The sequence below is a fragment of the Delphinus delphis genome, chromosome 13 (assembly GCF_949987515.2).
Source record: "Delphinus delphis chromosome 13, mDelDel1.2, whole genome shotgun sequence".
NCBI classification, from domain to species: Eukaryota; Metazoa; Chordata; class Mammalia; order Artiodactyla; family Delphinidae; genus Delphinus; species Delphinus delphis.
The window spans coordinates 30,683,157-30,697,725 of NC_082695.1; the positions used below are offsets into that span (position 1 = coordinate 30,683,157).

The 14,569-nt window shown below is 43.6% G+C and overlaps 1 protein-coding gene across 2 annotated transcripts in view; it reads right to left on the reverse strand.

Moving 5' to 3' along the window:
- PTPRM (protein tyrosine phosphatase receptor type M) overlaps positions 1-14,569 on the reverse strand; it is a 745,004-nt gene that overhangs the window by 236,982 nt on the left and 493,453 nt on the right. The window lies entirely within an intron of this gene.

The following is a 14,569-nucleotide window of genomic DNA, read 5'->3' on the forward strand; positions in this document are numbered from 1 at the left end:
ATATTAGGACTGAAATGTTCAATTCACTAAACAGAATCCACATTTGAAGGGCTTCCCCCTTTTTAATCAGAGCACGACAGTCCTTGGCATCTGAGCCATCACGTCCCCTCCCTAGGGAGACAGGTCATTGGGAAAGTAGGAATTTTATGCCCAAATTTCTCATGTTAGAATTTTCTTCTTGCTTTTGTTGGTAAAAATGAAATCAACACTGGCTACGGTACCAGCCCTTTCTACTCTTCCACTGGGTTTTGCATTCATGCTTCATCTGATTCTTGAAAAACTTAACCATCACTGTCTCCTGTGCACTCCAGGCTGGGCTTAGTCTAAAGATGAGTCATCGCAGAGAAGCAGGGTGTCAAGCTGTAACTTTCCATCTGTTTCCACTGGAACATATAAATGTTTCTTTCAAAAGTTATTCATATTACGATTTTATATGAGACTCTGCACCCTGAACATGGCCGTGGCCATCAGACAGACGGAGCTGCTCAAGATCGGGGAGAAACACAAGGCAGGAGACAGAGGGCCACGATCACCCGAGTTTCCACCCCATGTGTACTTTCCAATCAAAGCAACGGTTGCAAGGAGAGCAGTGGTGATGTGAAAAATCACACCTTATTAAATACAAACCCTGCCAGATATAATGACTCTTTACAGGCCATTTTTATTTCTGACCACTTCAGGAGGATGTTCTGTTATTTTGTTTGAAAGAATATCCCTCAAACAGTTGTCCAAATGAACCCCGAAAATATTTACTGTTTTTTATTATAATAACATCTGAAGTATACCACTACAACAGGCCACTGGAACATACAGCCAAGTGGTAGATTTGGAGGATACTGTTACTTTGAATAAACTGCTAAGAAAAATTTAAAGATTCATTGTGTATGTTTTAAAAGATGAATAAAAGGTGAAAAAAGCCATTCATGTAAAAATAACATATTTCAAATTCACAAAACTGACAAAAAGTCCAATGGTTTTCAATTCTGATTTTTTTTTATCCAGTTTGAAAACTTAACTTAAAAAAATAAAATCTAATTGGTTTTATTCTTCCAAATGCTGGCACATTGGGGACCATTCCATTTACCTCACTAGGGACAGAATGCAAGTTCTCCAGATATGTTTTCTAAATAAATGATTCTCTAAGTTTTTTGTAACTAAGTTATTCCAGTAAATACAACACACAGGGAAGAAATTATTTAGAAAAACTGGATTCGGCTTAAAAATTTAAATTTAAAAAATTACAAGGATTCAACTCATACATTATAAACACTCCATAAGAGAAGAGCGTCCTGTTAATGGTCACGTGTTTGCTTCTGTTATGTTGTGCTTTAGCCTTTTTCCTAAGCTCTATGAGAAGTGAGGAGTGACCCTACCTATCCTTGGGTCAGGGAAAGAGATCAGCCCTGCGGCCCCTCATTCCCTGCAGGAAGCACATTGCTATGCAGCCAGCGAAGGTCAGGATCATCATTCTTTAGCACCTACTTTTAACTCATTTCACGTTGCAGGTCAAGAAAATGAAATGTTCAATCTCTGTGGGACACAGTTGCAAGGTAACCATGGCAGCAATCATGCAAAATGGGGGAGCAACTGATAAAACATGAGGAGAGCTGCCCTGCAGGTCTGTGCACGACCCTCCCTTTGCCTGAAAGGTACAGCCACCAGCTCACCGTGGTGGGGCGTGGGTGAAGGGGCTCGTTCAGGTGTCTGGGTTTAGGACTACTCTGGGGAAACACAAGTTGGGCTGAAATGAGTCACGACCCCGGGAAAATCTCGCTAAGGTGTGTCATTCACTGCAGGTTCCCTCAGGGACACACCATCCCTGCCTTCTCCGTGAGCTCTGCCCTCCATCCCGGCCTGAGATGGACATCCTTCCGTCCTTCCCCCACATGATGCTCTTCTCTCCCCGTTTCTTGCTTTGGAAACATGTGCTTGTGAGCTGTCAGTCAGCCTCAGACAGAGGATAATTTGTGACAGAATGTGGTTGCAACTGATAGCTTGTTTTTTTTCCCCCTTTACCCAAATCTATGCCCGTAAGAGTGTAATTTACAAACTGCTTGGCAAGAGAGTTGTTATAATATTTCCCCTTCCGTTTTATTTTCTTGCCGGGTTTCTAACGGTATAAACTTTTATTCTTTTTTTCTCGGTATAAATTCTAATTCTTCATGGAAAGGTGTTTTTATTCTCTTCTACTGTGCATCCTGCTTAGAGGTTACTGCACATGTAGCTCCTTTTAAAGAGAATAAATTCAAATGTATGCATTTCACAGTGGGCATTATCTAGGCTTGGACGTATTCATTAAAATGATAAATAAGCTAAATGTTCAGGGGGAAGGAGAATGAACATCATCTCCGCAGATGCCCACGCTGCTGACTCCCAGTGACAGCTCCGGGTGCGTTGTTTTGTTTCGATGATCAAAAAAAGTTTTTTGTTAAAAAAGGATGGTATTCCAGTGAGCCTGCATTATTTAAGGTTTCAGCTATGATGTCTAACATGAAAACTCTCAAAAGAAAGGGAGCGATTAGCCAATGCAGTGTTTGGCTGGTTTTCAACTTGGCAGGAAACAGTCCGTCTTGGTCCAGTGTTGGACGTTAAATTCAGTAACAGCAGCTCTCAGGCTGAGAACTGGATGTACTCAGCCACTGGCTCGAGGGTCTGGGCCCAGTTCTGACCACTGCACAGGCTGCAGAAATTTCCCCCGAAGACCCACGGACACCAGCCCAGAAGGACACGGAGGCATCACCGCTGCCTGGAGTGGCTGAGCCCCCAGGGCAAGGTCTTCCTCTCCTGAGCAAACGGAAAGCCTTTCTAGAGGGAAGGGAGGGGGGCGTGGCTACCCAGAACCTCTGCACGATGGTGACTAGGGCTGGCTGCCCTTGACTGTGGGGGAAATCAGTAATATTCTCCATTTATACATCAAGAGTTTATTGCACATCCAACAATGTGCCGTGTGCTGTTCTAGAAACACAGCAGTGAGCACGTGGGTAAAACAAAAGCCTCTCTCCTTGTGGAAATTAGATTCCTGTGGGACGCAGACCCAGAGGTAAACGATACTGTGCAGGTTGTCAATCGGTGCTCGTGCTACAGAGAAACCCGTGTTGGGTGGGGATGGCAGGGCAGCGCGGTTGCCGCTGAGCTCCAAGATGGGCTATCAGAGAAGAACTACTGAGAAATAACGTGTGAGCAGAGACCAGAAAGAGGAAGGGGTGTGAGGTACGCTGACACCCAGGGAGGACAGTGGAAAGAAAAAGTTTAAAGCTACAAGACGAGACTGTGAAACACTGAGGTGTGACTGGAGTGGATATGCCGGGAAAGTGGGGGGCACAAGGACAGACTTGGGGGCACCTCAAGAGATCCTGGAAGGACTTTGCTTTTCCTCTGCACGAGACGGGAGCCACGGGGGTATTCGGAGTGGAGGAGGGATGTGATCTGGCTTAGCTTTCAACAGGATCACGCAGGATCACCAGGGTCACTGGTGGCAGTGTTTAGAACAGACCGTCGGGGGTCAACAGTGAAAACAGGTATGTCAGTTACGAGGCTATCGCGATAGTCCACACAAGAGATTAGGATGGTCTGGAATAAGACGGCAGTGGAGGTTGTGAGACATGGTCGCACTTGAGATCTATTTTGACGGTCCAGCCATCAGTATTTGTCCATGAACTGGATGGAGGGTGTGTTGATACAACATCCAGGTTTCTGGGAGGAGTGACTGGAAAGATGGGGTTACCATGTCCTGGGATGCAGAGGACTTGGAGGGGCAGGTGTGGAAGGGTAGGTGGGGAAATCAGGAATTTGGTTTTGGACAAGTTAGTTTTGAGATACTAGACACCCAAAGGGATCTCAAGTAGGCTGTGGGGCATAAAGGGGAGAGGTCTAGACTTGGGGTGAACATTTGGGGCGTTGCCAGCAAAACGATGGTCTTTAAAGCCATGAGACTCAGGAAGGCATCTGGGAGGTGAAGAGAGAGAGTGCGTCACGAGGAGGGACCAGTAATGGAGACGAAAAGGAATGGCAGATTGAGGGAGGGGGGAGGAGGGAAATTGGTGAGGAGAGGGAGGAAGTCAGTGTGATACAGGCAGAGAGGGAGCATCGCCACGGAGCCAGGGAGGAGTGTGGGGATCCGGGGAAGCTCTCTTCCTTAAGACGCGAGAAATTAGGGCATTCTGAATGGTGATGCGCACGGTCCCCGAGAGAGGGAAAAGCTGATGACGCAGGAGGGAAAGGAGATGGCTGCTGGAGCAGTGACCTTGAAGGGGCCAGAAGGGATGGACCTGGAGAGAGTCGTACAGAGAGATAAGGGGGCGAAGGTCTAGGGGAAGAAGGGGGAGGTGGACACCCAGGCTCCTTGAGAAAAAGGGCCTCATGAGATGAATCCGGATGATCTCAAGGCAGATGGTGACGGACATGTGCGGGTTCGGTGGGGTTGCAGGTTTATCCAGGCACACAGAGCTGGGGCCCCTCCTCCCTGCTCACAACTAGATGAGGAAGGAGGGGAGGAGGAGAAAAGGCAGAGAGGGCCTCTTCTCCGAGTTCCATCCCAGTGAGCAGATGGGATGGACACCGATAGTGACATCCCTGGCATGGACACAGGATGGACCACTTGCCCGAGCCATCCTATGCCCATCCCTGTGATGCGGCCGATCTTGGTTTTCACAGTCTTCAAATAAACAGCTCCTTTTATGCTCCAGGTCCTGTAAAGAGGCTCTGCAGGGGACTCGAGATGAGCAAGACGAGCGACACCTCAGCCTTCCGTGCCCGCTGCAAGAGGCCACGAGAGGTGCCACGGGTGAGCTTCAAAACCCAACTGGAGGAAAGAAGGATGTTCCCTTTGGAGAGCAATGAAGGCTGCTGCCTCACCCAGGCCAGGGGCCTCCAATGTCTGGTCCAAGTGGGTGATGGGAACTGCAAGGATGCAGGAGCTCACGGAGGGCACCCCACTGGTCGCACATAGTGCCCTCCGGTCTAAGAGCGCCAGGCACTGGGTGGATGTCGGTGCCACTCATGGAAATACCTGGCCCGCTTTCTGATGGCGGACCTGGTGTTTGGGTTCAACGTTTGCACTGAATTCAAACAACAAAATACTTCATTCTCACAACATGCAAAATCAAATACCAAAATTCCACTTCTGGTATTTGAGGGGGGAAAGAGAGAAAAGAGTCGGGGGACAGGAATCGTGGGAAGTTGCTGAAAAGAGAAACAGGAGGTTGAGAAACCTTATGAGAAAAAACAAAATGGAAGCTGTGGAAACATGTAAGAATACTGTTTCTCCGAGTGTGTTTCAGAGCACTGGTCCCCAGAGATATTCTAAAGTATCCATCGGGGAAGCCTCAGCCACTCTGGACTAGCATTTTTATGACTTTATGGAATAGAGAATCTATTTCAAATAATTTTCATAGTTATTTTTCACCTTTTGCAGAGGTCTTTTCTTTTTCTTAAAAATAGCAACACCCTGGTTTTAAAGATTATTGTCAGTTCTTTCATGTCTTGCTGCTCAGAAAAATGAGAATTCCTTGCTATCTATGTTTGCTTTTTCCAGCTGTACCTTAACATTACATATAATCACAAAACATCTCCAAGATTTTTCATTTAAATTGTACATCATTGTTTCTCCTTCTGGGAATGCAAAGTCAGTCAGTACCCCTGGAATAATCTCCGTTCACACTTTATGTATCATTTGTAACCTGATTATGCTTTTGAATTTATCATTCTTCCTTTGCACCTCATTTCCACTGTAGGGCATGCAGGGCATGTATGACGTACAACTAATAATCAGAAACATAATTTTTCATATAAAACTGAGATGCTAGATTGTTTGATATATACCATCTCTAAAAAATTAATCTACTTTTTAATTTTTGTTCTAATTTCATGACAGTTACTGCTCTCATTTATTGATGGGGCCTACAGCCTATGGGTAAGATGATCAAACCCTTATAACTTACTTTCTGGAAGTTTCCAGAGAATTATTAGTGCCGTTACTGGTCTGATGAAATGGCTTTATTTTTTCCATCTGCATTTCTCAAATCACCATCAAGTAATAAAATGAGTGAACAGCTTGTCAATAAGAAGGCATCAACTGTGTTCACCTTTCATATGAACTGAATAATCAATAAAGGAAATGTGAGTGGGTGATTTTGAGGATGTTATCAGTTAAGAGTGGACATTTCCAACAGTTTCTTTAAAACTAAACTTTGAAGGCATTAAAATAAAAATCAACTGTCCCTGACATTTTTTCCATACTTTGTGTCTGGGGTCATGCTTATGTTTAGCTCTCAGAAATCATTTATGTGGGAGAAAGGATCACACAGCATCCTGCACAAAGCAGTAACTGTTTGCAAAAGACCCTTGCAGCTTTTTCTGCTGCTTGAAATTGGTCATTCACTCTCTTATCAAAAAGTAAGTGTACCTAATAAATTCTATGTGCTTGCTAGAAAAATCCATATTTCTGAGGTTCAAAAAGTGTACAGGGTATAGCAAACTGCCTGCAGAGGTGTGACATGTCTTTTTACAGGCCAATGAGCCAAACACACAAAAAGTGACCCTCAGAGACGTACTGAGGATTCCTGGGGTCTCAGCAGAAAGTGGGGTCACATCATCTCCTGACTCTCATTTACTAAGCATATAATTTTCCTCAAACAATGAAGTTATTTAAGAAATAAGGCTTGGGCTTCCCTGGTGGCACAGTGGTTGAGAGTTCGCCTGCTGATGCAGGGGACGCGGGTTCGTGCCCCGGTCCGGGAAGATCCCACATGCCGCGGAGCGGTTGGGCCCGGGAGCCATGGCCGCTGAGCCTGCGCGTCCGGAGCCTGTGCTCCGCAACGGGAGAGGCCACAATAGTGAGAGGCCTGTGTACCACAAAAAACAGAAATAAGGCTTACATTAGTTGTATCATTCTGTTCAATATATTTTAGAACAGAAGTTCTCTTAATTACAGAGACTTCAAGAATCATTCCAAGAGCTTTTGAATATGCAGATGGCTGGGCTCCCCAGGGACTCCGGATGGAAAGTCTGAGGTCGGACCCAGGAATCTGCATGTTCCGCCTTAGGTAATGCTCTACATGACATGAGGAAAAATCCAACCAGAGAACCATTGGTCCTAAATATCTTTGAGGAAGGTTTTCACAGACTATGGCAAAATGGGAAAAATACTTAATTGGGTGGTTGTTTATAAAATACCTCCTAATATATTAATATCTTACTTTATCATTTAGCCAATGTCCTTCATTGCACTATTTTAAAAGATCCTTTGACACAATGAAAAGGCAAACCTGGTGGAATCAAACTCTGGTTATACGATCACCCAGAGTTAGCAGGGATTGGAAAGTGTTCTTAACTGTAAAGGGATTTAAAGTACGCTGATCAACTGCCCAGGTGCTACTAAATTAGATGGAAAGGAAGAAGGCTGATCTTCGTGAAGACCTACTTTGTGTGCCAGGTATCTTACGTAACCTTTATTTAACATCACACCATGAGGTATAATTAATGCCATTTTACAAATGGGGAAACTGAGGCAGCAGAAGCCGTCAGGAAGAGGAGCTTGTCTCAAGCCAGTGAGAAGGGACATGAGAGTGGGGATGGGGGGGGTGGGCGCTACACTTGGGATCCCGGTGTGACCCTGAAGCCCACGGGATTCACTGCATCTCCACTTCCGCCAGGAACACAGTAATCACTCGGGTGGTTACGCCTGACATTCTGGAGGACAAGACTCCAGTTTAAAACATCATGACCAGTTGTAAAGAGGAGAGCCTAACAAAAGGTGAAGATAAATCAAAGTGCAGAACAATGCCATAAGGAAGTTAAAATCCTGCAAGAAAAATAAGACAAATAGATGAGGGCAAAGGACGCCCCAGGCCTAAGTCCAGACAAGAGAGGCCAGATCACTGTGGTTCTGAACTGGACCAGAGGAGTGACATGCATGCGATCCTTCCAGCGCACAGTGTGCTGGTCAAGGCTGAAAGGGAATCAAAGAAAAGAAACACACATGATCGGCAGGGTAGAAAAGAAGGACTGTGATAAAAGGCAAAGGGCACTTATCTAACCAAGGACGGACCAGCAGGTGCCCGGCTGGTCTGGAGCTTCCCAAGAGGAAGTACTATTTCTCACCCACTTGTGACTTGTAAGCGTTAACCTGATGTCTGTAACCTAGTGGTCACCTGATAAGTCTTTCCTGAATGAAAGTCTTAAAACACAGAAGTTTTTTTTTCTTTTTTTAAGTAAATTTATTTATTTTTATTTTTGGCTGCGTTGGGTCTTCGTTGCTGCGCGCGGGTTTTTCTCTGGTTGCATCGAGCGGGGGCTACTCTTTGTTGCGGTGCACAGGCTTCTCATTGCAGTGGCTTCTCTTGTTGCAGAGCACGGGCTCTAGGCACGCGGGCTTCAGTAGTTATGGCTCGCGGGCTCAGTAGTTGTGGTACATGCACGGGCTTAGCTGCTCCGCGGCACGTGGGATCCTCCCAGACCAGGGCTTGAATCCGTGTCCCCTGCATTGGCAGGTGGACTTTTAACCGCTGCGCCACCAGGGAAGCCCCAGAGGGGGAGTTTTAAAAGAGAACGTTGACCATGTGCCATCTGTGTACGTGAGTAGAATGTTTTTGAATGTATAGGCTTAGACAAAGGCAGGAGTCCATGTTCCTGCAGAGAAAAGCTGCCCCTTTTTCCTCTCTGTTTTCTTGGTGCCTAGAACGTAGCATGTACTTAATAAAATTCCGAGCAAGGAAATGAATTTGGTTGTCCAGAAAGGAAATTTTGACCCTCAGCACATAAAAAAGAAATATATTACAAAGGAGATTTATTTACTCTACCCTCAGGTTGAAGAACAGTCACCTGACATTAGGTCAGTTTACCTCCCTGCCCAATGTCTAAAAATTCAAAAAACGCTATACTTTCTTCATCTCCTTTCCCACTGCCATGGACCTGGTTCATTTCTCTTCTGGATTTTGCTCTTGACTCCTAAGGAGACATCCCAGCCAGCCGCTTAGACACTCCAGCCATACTGATCTTCCTAAAGAAGAGCCCTAATCATGCCATTCTTTCATTTAAAAAGCAAAACAAAAAACCCAAAAGCCTCCTAATGCTTATTACAAAAGGCAGCCAGGCCTCCTATGAACCGGCTCCCAGCCCCTTTCTTAACTTCATGCCTCTTCTCTCTCTACCTTCCTGCATCTACCTGGGTTCCAACCAAACGGAGATGCTCAGTCTCCCCCAGCCCCCCACATGCAACATCTCCCCTTTGGTCCTGCCACTCCTTGTCCATGGACCCATCCCTACTCACATTTCATAGGTTCAATCCTACCCATCCTTCAAAGGCCACCTAGCCCAGCGCTGTTCCTGTGCCTTTGAAGGAAGTATTCTCTCTCCTACTGAACTGCTATAGCACCTTCTTTTCACCCCTCTTGACTATTTTCAACCTTGAGTTCAGTTATTTTGGTAAGTCCTTTATATTACATGCTAATATGCGTTCCTTGGGACAAAGGTGGTTTTACTTTTCGGCCCTCACATGACCCGGCCCAGCATCTTATTATGTGCCCGCAGTTCACGCTGAATCAAAGCTCTCTCCCAATAAGTCTCACTTTAATTTTTCTGTCTTTCTCATCTGTACTCTCTTCACAGCCGACCTATTCTTTTTCCATTTGCGTTAAAGTTCTCAGACATAGGGTGATGGGTATAAAAGGAAAGAAAAAAGAGGAAAAAGTAGAAGTGTAAAGACAAGTCCAATTTTGTAGTCTTTCCTCCACCGATCCCTGGCATTTAGCGGGGGGTTACTAAGACGAGTGGGGTCTGCGGCTGCCTTCTGATGACCTTCCATGGCCATCAAGACAACATGCTGAGAAAGAAGGACCATCTGAGCCTTGGCTCCAGGGACCATGCCAGAGATTAGCCAGGGCACAGAAGGCTTTCCTCAGTATGTTGATGACAGATAAAAGTCTTTGCCAGTAAATTTACTGACCAAACTTTCATCAATGATAAAATGGGATTACTAGGAAGAAAGAGCATGGAAATAAATACTAGTGGCAAAATATTATATTTCCAGCACCAAAACAGTGAGATATATATCCATCAATGATGAGAAAGTTAACTGGGTACATATCAGAGAGACAGGAAATGAGCATCTGTCAAGAATAAAGTGTTATGAACTCAATACTTGTAATGATTAGGTAGCTGTAGACCATTCTTCATGATCATAGGTCGAATTTGTTTTAGAAGTCTTTAAACGAGTCAAAATTTCCGCTGGAGAATAATTACAATGGTCTGGGACTTTTTAGAAAGCAAAAAAAAAAAAAAAAGGAGAAACTTGTAAGATAATGCTAATATGATTACAATTATTATGAGTAATTTTATTTAATAAAATGGTTATATCATTCCTATGACCTTACTTTAGAAGCATTTTCTAACTTCCTTGTTACTCAGAGAAGAAATAAGGTAGAAATCTGAAAATTCCCTTTATTAAGCCTTTAAACTGGCTAAAAGACACATGTAAATTACTCTGGTGTGTGGGGGGGGTGTGTGTGTGCACACGCATATTTATATATAAACATATGCCAATGTCTAAAGAGATTATTCAAAGACATACACGAAGTACCCACCAAATTGGTAATACTCCACAATGTTTGTTTTTCTTTTTGTCACGTTTACTGTGAAGTTAGATATAATCTTGAGTAAAAAAGAACAAAATTAAACGACTGCAAGGACAGCACCTAGGCAAAAATCCCAGAAAAAAACTGGTATGCTGATAATGTGTTTTGACCAAGAACTCTAACTTGAGTAAACTGTTGTAATTAATAATAAACCATAATTAATAACTGCATCATTAGCAATACCAATAAGTACATTATACAGATTAAACTGAACATCAATTACATGGCTAGAGTGATGTATTGCTTGGATATTTACTGGAGGAGATGGGAAGACTCATCAGAGATTCTCATAGATGTGCCGAACACATGCCATTTATTAATTCCCGGGCAGGTGCCAGGCTGATTTTCAAAGACTGTTTCTCAGAGATAGTTATTCACTCTTCTGAATGAAAACAACATGTTGAAGAAAACTTATGTTGCTTCTCCTTCCCTTACAAACCACTCTATATTTTTCCAACTTCATACCCAGTGTCTGAAAAAGGTCCTCAATGAGATAATCTATCATCCCTCTCAACAGAGTTCTATTAAAGCACATCGTCTCGTGCTCCCTTGAGAACCAGTGTAATTGAGGGACAAACACAAAGAGAGGTGTCCACATCTAAACCAACGACAGTGAGGAAGGAACGAACGAACCCCCGAACGGCCAGGACCACAAAAGAAAGCCTTGCGTTTTATTCCGTGCGCTGGGCTACAGGGAAGTGCACACTAGGTTAGGCATTGCTTTGGGCTATTACTGCTTCAAATAAAGCAGCTGTCTTTGAAAATGCAGTGGTTTTTTTTTTTTTTTCCATCAGTAGCATCATCACCATTGTTGCCAGTGGCAAGAGAACAGGCTGGGTCCTGCTGAGGCTGTTTATATCCCAAACGCAGGTAAGTGGGAAATATCATCTGTGGGAGATTCATCACAGGTCCTGACATATAATAAAATAATCACATTGCTCTCACGCTCCAGTGCTCCTGGAGACCCCAGTAGCCACGCGCTGTTCGTGTAGATAACACCCTACTTAGCATCAAGAAATCCATTCATTTTCTGGGAAGTTCACGTTTGAACCTCTAGGAAGGGCGGGGTCAGCATTCAAGCTTGGGAGGGGCGGTGGCCTGCATTGATTACGTTGTTGTTCGCTTGAAAGCCCTAACAGCCATAAACAATCCTCTATCAGGACAACAACAAACAACAAAGCCACAAAAGAAGTTACCAGCAACTGCCAACTCCTCTGCCTCGACCCACAGCCAGCTTTGTGAGAGTCCTCTACACATGTTACTGTATTAATTCTCCCACCGCCCCCTGTGAGGTTAAGAAATAGATTCTCACGTTTTACAGATATGGAAGCTGACTTCTGGAGTTTAAGAGATTTGCCCAAGAAGTCTGGACCTGAGCTCACTACCTTTTATCCAAAGCAAATACTTTCTGAATTGTACGCTGGGACCCAGAGGTTCCCTGAGAACTGCCCTGTTAAATCCAGGCCCAGATTCCTGTCTGACATGTTTGAAAATGGCCCTAGGAAGTGTGGCTTTGAAGATGATCCGGAGTCTAAACTGGAGGGCTTTCACTGTTCCCTCTGAGCTGATCAAGGGTAGCTGCGACTCTTAGCACTTTCCCATTATTTGTCCCTATAAGGCAGGCGGGAGAAGACAGGCAGAAGCTTGAATCTGGGCTTTATCCTGAGTGGCCCACCACTGGCTTCAAATTTCTTTGAAGTCCGTAGCTCTATTTTTTTGAATGGAGCATGTAAATGTTGCCTTTTGCTCTGTGATATACTGATTTTTAATGCAAATAATGTTTTAAATGATTAACCACCAAGGAAAGTGATACTCCCTTCTGGAAGCCCTGGATTCCAGTCTGACAAGCATATGAGATGGGAAGGCAGCTAGACAAGGGCTACAGTTCCACAAAGGAGAGCGACCTCTCTTTCCCCCTTCCCTTTGGGGCAACCTTTCCAGAGAGAGAGAGAGACAGGTTATTTGATTAAGAATATATGGTCCCTAAGCTAGAAAAACCATGGCCTGAGAACGAATCAGACATTCAAAGCCAAACCCAAGATTCTATCACATGAAAACAATGACAACTCTACAAGCAGTACATATGTGCCTGCGTGTGCCTGTGTGGGGGGATTTGAATATGCTAGAACTTCAGAAGTCAATCTTTTTAAAGACTTTGGGCCTCCCCGTCAGCCCTCTGGAGACACTGATGAACAAGTTTTGACACTGATATTGTCAAAAGGGCAAATAAGATGAGGCACCTGGGTTGAAAGGACTGTGCTTTTTCAACTTTCTGTTTTGGTCCTGGACCTTTCCCTTGATTCTCATTAGGTCAGTAGAGTATTTAAAATAAGAATTCTTTCTCCAGAAAAGAGTTTTGTCTACGCTACATCTATCCTTGAAGTTTTCTTGATTTGCTTCCTCAACATCTTGCCCTGTTAAGATGCTGGAGGAAGTCCTGACTTCTTTTCCATTCTGACTCAGTACACTGGCTCACACCCATAAACACTTTAAAAACCTCTCACAGGGACTTCCCTGGTGGCGCAGTGGTTAAGAATCCGCCTGCCAATGCAGGGGACACAGGTTCAAGCCCTGGTCTGGGAAGATCCCACATGCCACGGAGCAACTAAGCCTGTGTGCCACAGCTACTGAGCCTGCACTCTAGAGCCCACGAGCCACAACTACTGAGCCTGAAAACCACAACTACCAAAGCCCGCATGCCTAGAGCCTGTGCTCTGCAACAAGAGAAGCCACTGCAATGAGAAGCCCGTGCACCACAACAAAGAGTAGCCCCCACTCGCCAGAACTACAGAAAGCCCGTGCGCAGCAATGAAGACCCAACGCAGCCAAAAATAAATTAATTAATAAATTTATAAAACAAAACAAAACAACAACCTCTCACAAATACTAAGCATTTTACAGTATTCTAAAAATACTTATTTATAGGAGAAACTAGTTCAAAGTCAACCAAAAATGCACAGCAGTAAGACATGGCCCTTTGCCTACAAATTCTCAGTGGAATTCACTGGTTTCTTAGACATTAAGCTGTTGGAATTCATGTTGATGCCTTATGTTCTAAATGGTAGTCACGTTTTTCTAAAGCAAGTAAAGTGCTGAAAACCAAAGTATCACAATTGGTATCTCTCAACAATAGTCAGTGAATGGCTTCAATGTTGTCTAGTTCCATGCTAGCCATTGAGGTAAAAAGAAACACCTAGTAAAACAGGTATTGTCACTCAGCTTTAATAAATATTTAAAAAAATATCCAGGCCTTTTCCATGTTAACTGATATCAAGTATGAATTAATATAATTTCACTATAAAATTGATACTATATATTCCTTACAGGAAAGGCAAGAATAATTTAACTCAGTGACATAAAATCTTTTGTGCAAAATCTCTATTTTTTAAAACTGCAGGAATTCTTTTTCCCAGTATTTTGCACCTTTTACCCAAATTTTAGTTTATTTTAAGCTCAAAACTTTACCTTCAGCATTCCTTTTGGATATGCACAATGCACTAGATTAATAACAAAATTATAAGGTAGATTTCCTAAAATATAAAATCTCAATTTATGCTTTTCAAGCCAGGAAGCTCTATGCCTTAAGCAAATAAAAGACAGTTAAACATATTGTTTTACCTTCCTTTATCACACTGCTGATAGAAAGAGAAAACACAAAAGGATACTGAAAAATTAAATTGCTCTCTTACACTGAAAATCTTTTACATAGAAATTCTAAAGTTTATGTAGTAAAAATGGAAAACAACACTATTTCAGGGTAATATATATCTTTTAAAATATATTACTTCTGAAACTAAATGCTTGACATTTGACTCAGTGTTTCCTTCCAAAAATGACAAGGAAAAGGAACAGAATCTTCCCTGGCAGTCCTGTATCCTCTCACCATTGTCTTGTAACTGTACCATTTTATAGATGAAACTGCCATAGCAAAACGACAA